Source organism: Oncorhynchus masou, chromosome 21, assembly GCF_036934945.1.
Source record: "Oncorhynchus masou masou isolate Uvic2021 chromosome 21, UVic_Omas_1.1, whole genome shotgun sequence".
NCBI classification, from domain to species: Eukaryota; Metazoa; Chordata; class Actinopteri; order Salmoniformes; family Salmonidae; genus Oncorhynchus; species Oncorhynchus masou.
In genome coordinates, this window is record NC_088232.1 from 25,161,754 (window position 1) to 25,174,735 (window position 12,982).

At 42.8% G+C, this 12,982-nt stretch overlaps 1 protein-coding gene across 1 annotated transcript in view; it reads left to right on the forward strand.

Annotated features, from left to right (window-relative positions):
- Nucleotides 1-5,946: 5,946 nt before the first annotated feature.
- LOC135508013 (disheveled-associated activator of morphogenesis 1-like) overlaps nt 5,947-12,982 on the forward strand; it is an 80,287-nt gene continuing 73,251 nt past the window's right edge. The window contains exon 1 of the mRNA XM_064927887.1: nt 5,947-6,115. The gene's annotated coding sequence lies outside the window, so the exon portion shown is untranslated. The remainder of the gene's footprint in view (nt 6,116-12,982) is intronic.

Genomic DNA, 12,982 nt, shown 5'->3' on the forward strand with positions numbered 1-12,982 from the left:
TGTGCAAAGCTGTATTCAAGGTAAAGGGTGGTGTCAGGAGTGTGTAACTGGTGGCATGGAAGTCAAACGCAGGAGAGCAGAGCTTGGTAAATAGCCGGAGCCATTTAATGTACATAACTACCGGCATACAAAAATAACAAAACACATGGCCAACAAAACCCGTATCGCACCAGTCACATAAAGCACACATACTTACAAAAAACAATTCCCAACAAGGACATGGGGGAAACAGAGGGAACATATACAACATGTAATTAGGGAATTAAAACCAGGTGAGTGCGACAACCAGACAAAACAAATGGAACATGAAAAATAGATTGATGATGGCTAGACGTCCGGTGACCGGCGTCGCGACAGGTGGCTATTTGAAGAATCTCAAATATAAAATATATTTTGATTTGGTTAACACTTTTTTGGTTACTACATGATTCCATGTGTGTTATTTCATAGTTTTGATTTCTTCACTAGTATTCTATAATGTAAAAAATAGCACAAATAAAGAAAAACCCTTGAATGAGTAGGTGTTCTAACATGTTTGACCAGTAGTGTATATTTCAGGATAATGTGTATCCCTGGAAACAATCAGAATTCATGTAAACATTACAGTTTTGAAAATGGAGCTGGTCCAAAAAAGTGTCCTCTTGGCACAATTTACCCCGGGTATGGTATAAATTGAGCCACGGAACAGGGTAAGTGATCTACTTTGGTTTAGACACAAGCATCATGAAACTGCTAAGAATGCATAAGAATTGTGCCGGAGGAGATGGCTGCCGTTTTATGGGCTCCTAACTTTGTGTTTTTCAGGTTGTTTATAACTTATTTTGTACATAATGTTTCTGCCACCGTCTCTTATTACCGAAAGAGCTTCTGGATATCAGAACAGCGATTACTCACCTCGAACTGGACAAAGATTTCTCTTTAACCAATCGGATGCAAAGGATTTACTCCAGATATCCGACCAGGCCCAAATCCCTGTCATTCGCATGAAGAGAAGATGCCGATACAGGGGACACAGGTCCGGGTTCCTTGTGAGAATTCGTCGGCGAGTGAGCAAACCCGCCTCTACCATCCGTCCTATTGGCCATTGTGCAATCATTGGAGAATAAACTGGATGAACTTCGTTCAAGACTATCCTACCAACAGCACATTAAAAACGGTAATATCTTATGTTTCACCGAGTCGTGGCAGAACGATGACATGGATAACATACAGCTGGAGGGATTTTCCGTGCATCAGCAAGATAGAACAGGTGCCTCCAGTAAGACAAGGGGTTGGCGGTCTGTGTCTATTTGTCAATAACAAAATCAAATATTAAGGAAGTCTCGAGGTTATGCTCGCCTGAGGTAGATTATCTCATGATAAACTGTAGACCATACTATTTACCAAGATAGTTTTCATCTATATTTTTTCGTAGCTGTCTATTTACCACCACAAACGAATGCTGGCAACGAGCTGTATAAAGCCATAAACAAACAAGAAAATGCTCATCCAGAGGCGGCACTCCTAGTGGACGGGGAGTTTAATGCAGAGAAAACTTGAATCCATTTTACCTAATTTCTACCAGCATGTTACATGTGTGACTAGCTTTACGGAAGTGGTCAGATGACGCAGATGCTAAGATACAGACATGTTTTGCTAGCACAGACTGGAACATGTTCCGGGACTCATACGATGGCATTGAGGAGTTTACCACATTAGTAACCTGCTTCATCAATAAGTGCGTTGATGACGTTGTCCCCACAGTAACCGTACGTAATACCCCAATCAGAAGCCATGGATTACAGGTAACATCCGCACAGAGTTAAAGGGTAGAGCTGCAGCTTTCAAGAAGTGGGACTCTAACCCGGACGCGTATAAGAAATCCCGCTATGCCCTCAGACGAACCATCAAACAGGCAAAGCGTAAATACAGGACTAAGATTGAATGCTACTACTTGACATGGCTTCTAAACTATTACGGACTAGAAAGGGAAGCCCAGCTGCGAGCTGCCCTGTGACACAAGCCTACCAGATGAGCTAAATTACTTCTATGCGTGCTTCGAGGCAAACAACACTGAAGCATGCATGAGAGCATCAGCTGTTCCAGACGGCTGTGTGATCGGGCTCGCCGTAGCCGATGTGATTAAGACCTTTAAACAGGTCAACATTCACAAGGCCGCAGGGCCAGACGGATTCCCAGGACGTATACTCCAAGCATGCGCTGACCAACTGGCAAGTGTCTTCCCTGACATTTTTAACCTGTCCCTGGACGAGTCTGTAATACTTACATGTTTCAAGCAGACCACCATAGTCCCTGTGCCCAAGAACACCAAGGTAACCTGACTACCGACCCCGTAGTACTCACGTCTGTAGCCATGAAGTGCTTTGAAAGGCTGGTCATGGCTCACATCAACACCATCATCCCAGAAACCCTAGAGCCATTCCAATTTGCATACCACCCCAACAAATCCACAGATGACGCAATCTCTATTGCACTCAACACTGCCCTTTCCCACATGGACAAAAGAAACACCTATATAAGAATGCTGTTAATTGACAACAGCTCAGCATTCAAAACCATTGTGCCCTCAAAGCTCATCACTAACCTAAGGACCCTGAGACTGAAGACCTCCCTCTGCAACCGGATCCTGGACTTCCTGAAGGGCCACCCATAGGTGGTAAGAGTAGGCAACAACACATCTGCCACGCTAATCTTCAACACGGGGGCCCCTCAGGGCTGCGTTCTTAGTCCCCTCCTGTACTCTGTTCACCCATGACTGGGTGCCCAAGCACGACTCCAACACCATCATTAAGTTTGCCGATGACACAACGATGGCAGGCCTGATCAGCAACGAGGAGACAGCTTATAGGGAGACTTGGAAGTGTGGTGCCAAGACAACAACCTCTCCCTCAACGTGATCAAGACAAAGGAGATGATCGTGGACAACAGGAAAAGGAGGGCTGAGCACGCCCACATTCTCATCGACAGGGCAGTAGTGGAACAGGTTGAGAGCTTCAAGTTCCTTGGTGTACACATCACCAACAAACTATCATGGTCCAAACACACCAAGGCAGTCGTGAAGAGGGCACAACAACACCTATTCCCTCTCAGGAGAATGAAAAGATTTGGCATTGTCACGTTCTGACCTTTATTTCCTTTGTTTTGTCTTTATTTAGTATGGTCAGGGCGTGAGTTGGGGTGGGCAGTCTTTGTTTGTTTTTCTACGTTTGGTTTCTGTTTCGGCCTAGTATGGTTCTCAATCAGAGGCAGGTGTCGTTAGTTGTCTCTGATTGAGAATCATACTTAGGTAGCCTGGGTTTCACTGTTGGTTTGTGGGTGTTTGAGCGTCAAGTCTAGGTCCAAAAGGCTTCTTAACAGCTTCTACCCCCAAGCCTTAAGATTGCTGAACAGCTAATCAAATGGCGACCGGACTATTTGCATTGACCCCCCCCCCCCCTTTTTTTTTACGCTGCTACTACTCTGTTTATTATCACTATACTCCTACCTACATGTACATATTACCTCAATTACCTTGATTAACCTGTACTCCAGTACATTGACTCGGTACCGGTACCGGTACCCCTATTGTTATATTATTGTTGTTCTTTTATTTTTTTATTTTGTAAATATTTTTCATAACTCAATTTTTTCTTAAAACAGCATTGTTGGTTATGGGCTTGTAAGTAAGCAATACACTGTAAGGTCTACTACACCTGTTGTATTCGGGCGCATGTGACAAATAAAATGTAATCTGATTTGAACACAAATTAATTTGACTTGTTGAAATAACCCCATTTGCTTACCAATTTTTCCATGTGGTTTCATCATTCACAGGCTATATGAAATGATGACCTCTTCCTAAATATTTGGTCAAATTATACATTTTGTTTATGGTTTCCTATAAACAAGGGTGGCTCAATTTAGCCCACTCATCCTTACATAAAAGGAGCAAAAAAAAACATTTAGGTCTAAAATCAGTAGTAAATTGCTGTATTCCAAAATTGACCATAATCCTGCTCCGCATGCACAACCAGCTACTGTCATGATTGTAATTCTGCCGCACAGTTCTCATTCCAACAGTATTCCTACAATACCCTGTAATTCTGTCTGTCCTGTTTTTGGCTAAATAAATCACGTTACCCTTCCTCAATAGCTCCCATCAGCGCTGCAAAACTTGAAACACAACTTTGACATAGTTCTCCATGCATAAGAGGGTTTCAAAGACTTTTCACATCACCTTTTAATTACCTCACTTTATTAACTGTAGCCACTAGCTACATCTAAATGTATTCTATTTTATTTTATAAACTGGGTGGTTCGAGTCCTGAATGCTGATTGGCTGACAGCCGTGGTATAGCAGACCGTATACCACGGGCATGACAAAACATTTATTTTTACTGCTCTAATTACGTTGGTAACCCGTTTATAATAACAATAAGGCACCTCAAGGCTTTGTGGTATATGGTCAATATACCATGGCTAAGGGCTGTGCCTAAGAAAAGCCCTTAGCCGTGGTATATTGGCCATATACCACACCCCCTCGTGCCTTATTGCTTAAGTGTACCACAGGTACGACAAAACATTTATTTTTACTGCTCTAAGTATATTGTTAACCAGTTTATAATAGCAAATCAATTCAAATTTTATTCGTCACATACACATGGTTAGCAGATGTTAATGCGAGTGTAGCGAAATGCTTGTGCTTCTAGTTCCGACAATGCAGTAATAACCAACAAGTAATCTAACCTAACTATTTCACAACAACTACCTTATACACACAAGTGTAAAGAGATGAAGAATATGTACATAAAAATATATGAATAAGTGATGGTACAGAACGGCATAGGCAAGATGCAGTAGATGGTATCGAGTACAGTATATACATATGATATGAGTAATGTAGGGTATGTAAACATATAAAAGTGTAATTGTTTAAAGTGGCTAGTGATAGTATATACTCGTTGTATTGTGCCTAAGAACAGCCTTTAGCCGTGGTATATTGGCCATATACCACACCACCTCGTGCGTTATTGCTTAAGTATACCACGGCTATGACACAACATTTATTTTTACTGCTCTAAGTATGTTGGTAACCAGTTTATAATAGCATTAAAGCACATTTGGGGTTTATGGTATACACGTGTTGCATCGTACCTAAGAACAGCCCTTAGCCATGGTATATTGGCCATATACCACACCTCCTCGGGCCTTATTGCTTAAATATATTGTAATGAAACAGCAGGGAGCAGGTCTCGAATCCTCGACCTTCGAGCCCGAGGTCCGGCGCGCTATCGACTGTGCCGCAAAAGCATGCTCGACGATGTCCGCGATTATAAACTAAGGTCGTTACACTATAATTCTATTATATTCTATACCAGATATATGCCCTTCAGATGAAGATGTCATGTTGATTTGTCACATTGTCTTGTAATCTAGGCTATCAATCAACCATTTACACATCTGCTTTTTTTCACCAAGTGATAGCGGCGCACCATTCCTCTGGAACGACATTTCCCATGAAAACATGAGCTTTGTAATTAATCGTTGGTCCGTGAGCGCTGACACCAAAGACAGTACCAAAGACAGTACAGCAGAAACTGCTTCTCCATTAGAAATACCAGATCACGCTTGTAGGCGATGTCATGGTGACGTTGGCTGGCTGAAGTTATGCGCAGAAACACGTCTTGGGTCTAACGGGTCGTTTTGCACCGAACTGCGCATGTGCAAAGGCACTCATTCGATATAAAGTTGTTTTGACAAAAATGTAAACGTGTCAGTTTGTCACTTTCACGAGGTTGGAGTAATAACATGTCCAATTAGATAAGATATTGGCTCGAATCTAGATTGTGCCTTTAAAATTCGAGAAAATTAACATCTAAAGAAGAATTGTTCACTTCTCTAACTTCTCAATCCCAAAAACCCCTACCTGACCTGCTTGGTCTGCTTCACAAGCGTTCCCGGAAGCCTCGCGATCTTGAGCCTTTGGGTTTAGACTCTGTGCTTACACAATAGCCTGTGCTGACACGGCCCAAAAGGGATGATGTCACCTGCAACAGCCCTATGATTATTGTGTTAAAGGGGAATACACAACCATAAAGCCGGATCGAACTGCTTCAATTATGGATTTGTTTACAAGGTAAGCTAAATCGATATTAGATAACTAGCACGATGACGGTGGTGTATCCCCCCCCCCCCACATACAAATATATTCCAGAGACATTTTTTACATATTTATGGCAACAGATCGACACAGATGAGACCCGATGACCGAGGATAAGCTAGATGGGTGGGACGAAGGGATAAAACATGCAAATTCGATTGCAAATGAAAGATCTATGTGAACCGCCGCCACATTTTGGATGCAAAACTGCACAGTTAAAGGCGATTTGATTACCTCGGTATGTGAAGAATGTCTTTACGCGGTTTCAAGTGTCGTGTGTCTTTTGTATCAGTTCGTGTATTTATGCGGGCTTGTGGCGAAGAAGCCGGTGTTATATCTCTGGAACTGGTGTTCGCATGCAATGCAACTATAGTAGGCCTATACAAGTGAATGCTTTGATCTGTTGTAATTTTATTAATGCAGTGTAGCCTAAACCTGTTTTTTTGTTTTGCAATTAGGCCTACAGTGTGATTATAGTGTGAATGATCGAGATTGGGAACAAGTTAGATATGTGTGTTGCATTCACAACGTGTATTACTCTACTGTTCCAACTGTAATTTGCCCATGAATGTCACTTCCCTTCAACGTCAGTTGGAAGCTACACTACGTTACCAAAAGTATGTGGACACATGCTCATAGGACATCTCAGTCCCAAATCATGGGCATTAATATGGAGTTGGTACCCCCTTTGCTGCTTTAACAGCCTCCACTCTTCTGGGAAGGCTTTCCATTAGATGTTGGAACATTGCTGCGGGGACTTGCTTCTGTTCAGCCACAAGAGCATGAGTGAAGTTGGGCAATTAGGCCTGGCTCACAGCCAAAGTTCCAATTCATCCCAAAGGTGTTTGATGAGGTTGAGGTCAGGGTTCTATGCAAACCATTCAAGTTCTTCCACACCAATCTCAGAAAAAAACAACATTTTTGTATGGATCTCGCTTTGAACGGGGGCATTGTCATGCTGAAACGGGAAATGGCCTTCCCCAAACTGTTGCCACATAGTTGGAAGCACAGAATCGTCTAGAAGGTCATTGTATGATGTAGTGTTAAAATTTCCCTTCACTGAAACTAAGGGGCCTAGCTCAAACCATGAAAAACATCCCCGGACCGTTATTCCTCATCCACCAAACTTTACAGTTGGCACTATACATTCAGGCAGGTAGCGGTCTCCTGGCATCCCTCAAACCCAGATTTGTCTGTCAGAGTGCAAGATGGGAATGCGTCCAATGGACTGCTTCAGAATCCAATGGACTGCTCCAGAGTCCAATGGACGCAAGCTTTACACCACTCAAGCTTGGCATTGCACATGGTGATGTTAAGCTTGTGTGCAGCTGCTCGGCTATGGAAACCCATTTCATAAAGCTCGCGACAAACAGTTATTGTGCTGACATTGTTTCCAAAGGCAGTTTGGAACTCGGTAGTGAGTGTTACAACCAAAGACAGATGATTTTTACGCGCTTCAGCAATCGGCGGTCCTGTACTGTGAGCTTGTGTGGCCTTCCACTTCGAGGTTGCTCATAGAGATTGTCCCTTCACAATAACAGCACTTACAGTTGACCGGGGCAGATCTAACAGGGCAGACATTTGATGAACTGACTTGGAAAGGTGGCATCCTATGATGGTGCCATGTTGAAAACCACTGAGCTCTTCAGTAAGGCTATTCTACTGCCAATGTTTGTCTATGGAGATTGCATGGCTGTGTGCTCGTTTTTATACATCTATCAATAATGGGTGTGGCTGAAAAAGCCGAATCCACTAATTTGAAGGGGTGTCCGCATACTTTTGTATATACTGTATGGTATATGTTATTCCTATCCCAATATTTGACTAAAGGAGCCTAAATTTACTCCGTGCAAAGGATCTTACATGTTTTGTTTAAAGCGCGAATTGACTCTGGAAGCCAAAACAGCAAAATACTCCATCTGAACTTGAATTGATTCTCAATTGCAGTGCGGTTCTAGAAACATTTTTTTCCCCCCTTTATTTAACTAGGCAAGTCAGTTAAGAACAAATTCTTATTTTCAATGACAGCCTAGGAACACTGGGTTAACTGCCTGTTCAGGGGCAGAATGACAGATTTGTACCTTGTCAGCTTGGTGATTTGAACTTCCAACCTTTCAGTTAGTAGTCCAACACTCTAACCACTAGGCTACCCTGCTGCCCCTTTGACTTCATATCAAAATTATTACACAAATGCAAAATACACATTTAATCCACACTGTTTTTACCAGTTTTAATATGGCTGTGACAATATTTTTCAGTGACATGTTTGTGGCGTCTGTCTTCCGTTTACTCACAGGTGTGCAGAGATGCAGATAGCTAATTAGCACAGGTAGTCCACTCTGTCTTCTGTCTGTTTTCTGTAAACAAGCGCTGTATAACATGGAAATATGGCCGTGTGGGAACCCTAACCCTATAAAGGTGTGTATCTATTGAACCTTTTTGTTTTTTGAAAATGTATTTTCCCCAATTTGAAAGATAAGATCCTTATGTTTCCAAAACTGTACGGCAAGCAACGCGTGTTAATGTTCAGACCGAGAGTCTCGGCTCTTTAAGTTTTACCATCAACAAGCAAACAAGTTTCTCTCAATGATATATTGTTGTTAGGAAACTGTCTGTAGTTTGTATTCTATATTCTTCCCTTTGGGGTCAGAGTAGCAGTGAGTGTCATACAGGCAATTCCACAGTAACAGTGATGCTGAGACTCAGATTTTTCACTTTAAAATGCATGTTTGGTAGCAGAATGTCATTCTGTCTGTTCTTTAGATCTACACTGTTCAAGTAAATGTAATTTTGTAAAGTTTTCTGTGGAAGTTATGAAAAGTAGTTATTGGTTTAACTTTGCTACCATTTGGTTTTTGTTTGACATAGATTTTAAAGTGAGAGTCAGCATCCCTCTTATCGTGGAAGTAAGCATTTCACTGTTAGTCCACACCTGTTGTTCACGAAGCATGTGACAAATCAAATTTCATTTGGATTAAAAAAGAGCCTAGAGGACATTACAACTTGTTTACATGCATCAGTTTTGCCCCTCTAATCCTACCATTAGGTGAGGCATTAAAAATAAAAGATTTAACCAATGTTTGCTGAACCGTCTTGTGCGTAATCCACCCCTAATTGCTGCGTGTAATGATGTAGAAGATGGGTGATGTCTTGGTTGCCTCCATGCACTGACGTCCGTGATGTTAGACATGCATAGGCTTGAATGTTCTATCATACGCAAAATAATATACATGCTACCCGGAGGCCTCCGATCAAGCCCAAGTCATGCTAATGACAACAACCCTAGTAGCTCAGTGCTACCCTGTTCTCGTTCTGAAATATGACGGGTATTTTGTAGGGCTGACACAAATCACATGCCTCAGTCAACCTCACGATCACTTAGATTACTATAGTGCTGTTAATCATCCATTCCAGACCAGGCCCCTCTCTCGGTGTGTGTTTTGGTGTCTGTGTGCGGCACTGGATTCTCAGCCTTTTTAATAAGTAATACCTCCGATACTTAACACGCTGAGCACCGGGCAGAAGCCCAAGTCTCTTCCAGGCATCATCAGACCATTCCGTTTAGATGGGTTCCTGTCTGGCTGCCTACACTGTGCCCCCAGGCTGACATTCCCCCTGGTTCACCAGCCCTGAATCGCAGGTTCCTACTACTGACCTCTCTGCATTCCCCTGTCTGGGGGACTGGCTGGGGCTCTAATAGCGTATAGAATCCCACCCTCCCCCTCTCTCTTATGTGGGTGTGTGTGTATGCACATTTTGTGTGCGTGTCTGGCGTGTCTATTTTGTTATCCAGCAGACAGCCACAAGGGGATTTTATTTAGCTCAATTAGTGAGAGATTTGGAATCGCTGACATGAATTGTGGGAGTAGCAGAAGCCTTAAATTAAAACCAATGAGGTCATACTGATAGCTCCTACAGTACAGTGTTTATGGTATTCTATCTCAACGTGAGGGAATGTCACAGCTATGCCAAGATGTGATACCAGAACTTCTTTCCACTACAAGTAACCGATACCGAGCAAGGAGGAGTTCTGTGAGAGATGTTTGTGTTCCTCTGTGATGTTCCCACCCACCCTCGAACTCATCTAAATCTCTGCTCACAGCAGCCCCAGTCCCAGACTCAGTCATGCACAATGACACCATGACGTATGGGCAAAGAGTCATTAATACCATTAGTATTTAAAACATATTAATAGAACTTAAGTGATGAATGAATGACTGACCTCTAGTCTACCTCTGTGGTGGCAGATGCAGTCTGAGGAGAAGTACAGATGAGCTAGATGGGTGGTAGAGAAATGAGGTAGAGCATTCACCTCTAACTGGGCTAGGTCTTGTTGTTCATAACACGTGCCGGTCTTGAGCTAACTCTGGCAATTGGGAAAGCCTTTCAAAAGAGCAACATTGAAGCTCTTCCACTAAATGTGTGCAGGAGCTACCTCCGGAAATATATATGTATATATGTATGTATGTATGTATGTATGTATGTATGTATGTATGTATGTGTGTGTGTGTGTGTGTGTGTGTGTGTGTGTGTGTGTGTGTGTGTGTGTGTGTATATATGTATGTGTATGTATGTATGTATATATATATACATACATACATACATACATACATACATACATACATACATACATACATACATACATACATACATACGTATATATGTATATATGTATGTATATATATATAGCGTTTGGCACAGTTCTGGTTGGCACTGTTTTTTCCTCCTAATTTAGTTATGATGATTTAGTTTTTGGAATAGTTTTGTTGCTATGTCAAAACATTGCTCAGGTGAGGTGAGTATAAATGAGGTTACTCACTCAGTGAAACCAAGCCAGTTGTTTTCCTTTCGGGTGCTCGCTCAGCTTCCGCCTTTGCCTGTGAACTGCTCTGGAGAATGATTTACCAGTGTACTCTATGCTCTGCTAGACTTTATTGTGTGTGTTTGTGTTTTGCTTTGTGTGTGTTCTAGACTTGCATATTTGCATGTGGTTGAGACAGACATAGCATAAGGCAGACATTGCATAAAGGTTGGTGGGTGGTAACACCCTTTGTACCACCCACATTAAAATTAGGCAGATAGAAGGAGCACCAGCATGTGCGGTCGGTGCATCGGGCACCATTTAGTTTTCTGCGTAGGACTAGTATGAAGTGGATGGGCCTATCCCAGAGGCCTCTGTAGCCCTGCCCTGTCTGCCTTGCCCCACCCATTGAGCACAGCCCTCTGTCCGGTGAGGCTCAACAATTGTCCAGTGTAGCTGTTTGAACAACTTCCCATTCTCTGCTTGTGTGCTTCATTGGGGCTGGACAATGGTGTGTCCTGGTGTTATTCATTCTCAGGCAGAGGCGCAGCCAGCCAGTCTGTCTGTCACCCCACCCCACTTCCTCAGTGAGCCTCAGCTCCCCCTAACTCTGGTCCTCTAGCCCAGCTCCCCCTAACTCTGGTCCTCTAGCCCAGCTCCCCCTAACTCTGGTCCTCTAGCCCAGCTCCTCCTAACTTAAACCCTCCAGAGGGCTGCCTCAGTGAACCCAGCTCCCCTCGCTGCTCCCCTAGAGAAGGTTGTCAGCACCCACACAGCATACACAAATGTACACCCCAAAGATGGAGAAGCTTTGCAGACTGTGTTGATAGTACTTTATAGCCAACGGGCAGCTGGAAAGTGTGCCTAATGCATAAAAGGGTTTTTCTTCCTCTCACTCTTTCTTAACTTATGTTAGTCTTTGAGTGGTTGTGACGAGCAAGCAGCTTTGAAATGTTTTCTGCTTTGAGGCTTGTGTGCATGCTTTGAATAATCTTCCGTTTTGGCGAGTGTGTTACAATACTATGCGTTGAATCGTCTTGTTTGGCAACAGGGCAGAGAGAGTGTGAACAGGCATTCATCTTAGAGGTACACATTACATCACCATACTCAGAAACAATGAGACCCTCACATACAAACTAAGCCGGCTCCTACTCTTATCCATAACCATGAAGTAACAAGTAAGAACTCTGAAAATCTTAGTTGGGGCAGGAGTGAAACTTTGAGCCAGAATGGTTTTCCACAGGGGAAGGCCTAAATGGATTCATGTCTCGTTTGCGACATGCTAACAAAGAGCCCAGGCGGCATTCCACTGTGAATAAGCTTGAAGAGCGTCTCTTGTTTGTCATCAACATTCCACATCACTGACACTGTTGTTCCAAATAGCTGGAAGGGTTCCATGAGTTGAAGCAATGTGCCTTGTCATGTTGCAGTGATACGTGATCGGCATGAATGATTGCTACAGTGTTGCTTCAGTAATGTGACATGCAAAAGGTGACCAAATAAAAAAAGCATTGATGTTCATAGCTACCTGACGGCTACCCATTTGAATGAACAAACTCCCATGCCTGCCTTAATGCTCCTCCCTCCGTGGTTGCTGTTTTCACAGACGACTACAGCATTTGCTCACCTATCGATGTTATTGTGAGTGGGGCAGTTGCTCACAGTGTGTGAGTGATTGTACTCTATCTAAATTGTGATGGGGTTTCCAGATGAAGCAAACCAATGGGATTGTTTTTGTAATGTTCACAATAAGAATTGATTTCCCACGGTACATCAAATGGAATCAAGTATTTTTTTTAACCGTCTGACCATAGGGCCTATATAGGTAGGTTCTTTGTAGTGCTTCAAAGGACTCATAATATTGTGTAAGATCATTCAATATGGACATGCTGTGCTTTTCTGTTCCCTGAATAAGATGATTTATAGGAAATGTTTTCTGTCATATTGGTACTTCTTGTCTGTCTCCTTTGGCTAGATTTTAAACAGAAGGGGGGGGGGGGCTGACCTTTCACCATAAAGCACAGGTCCTCCTCAAAGAAGAT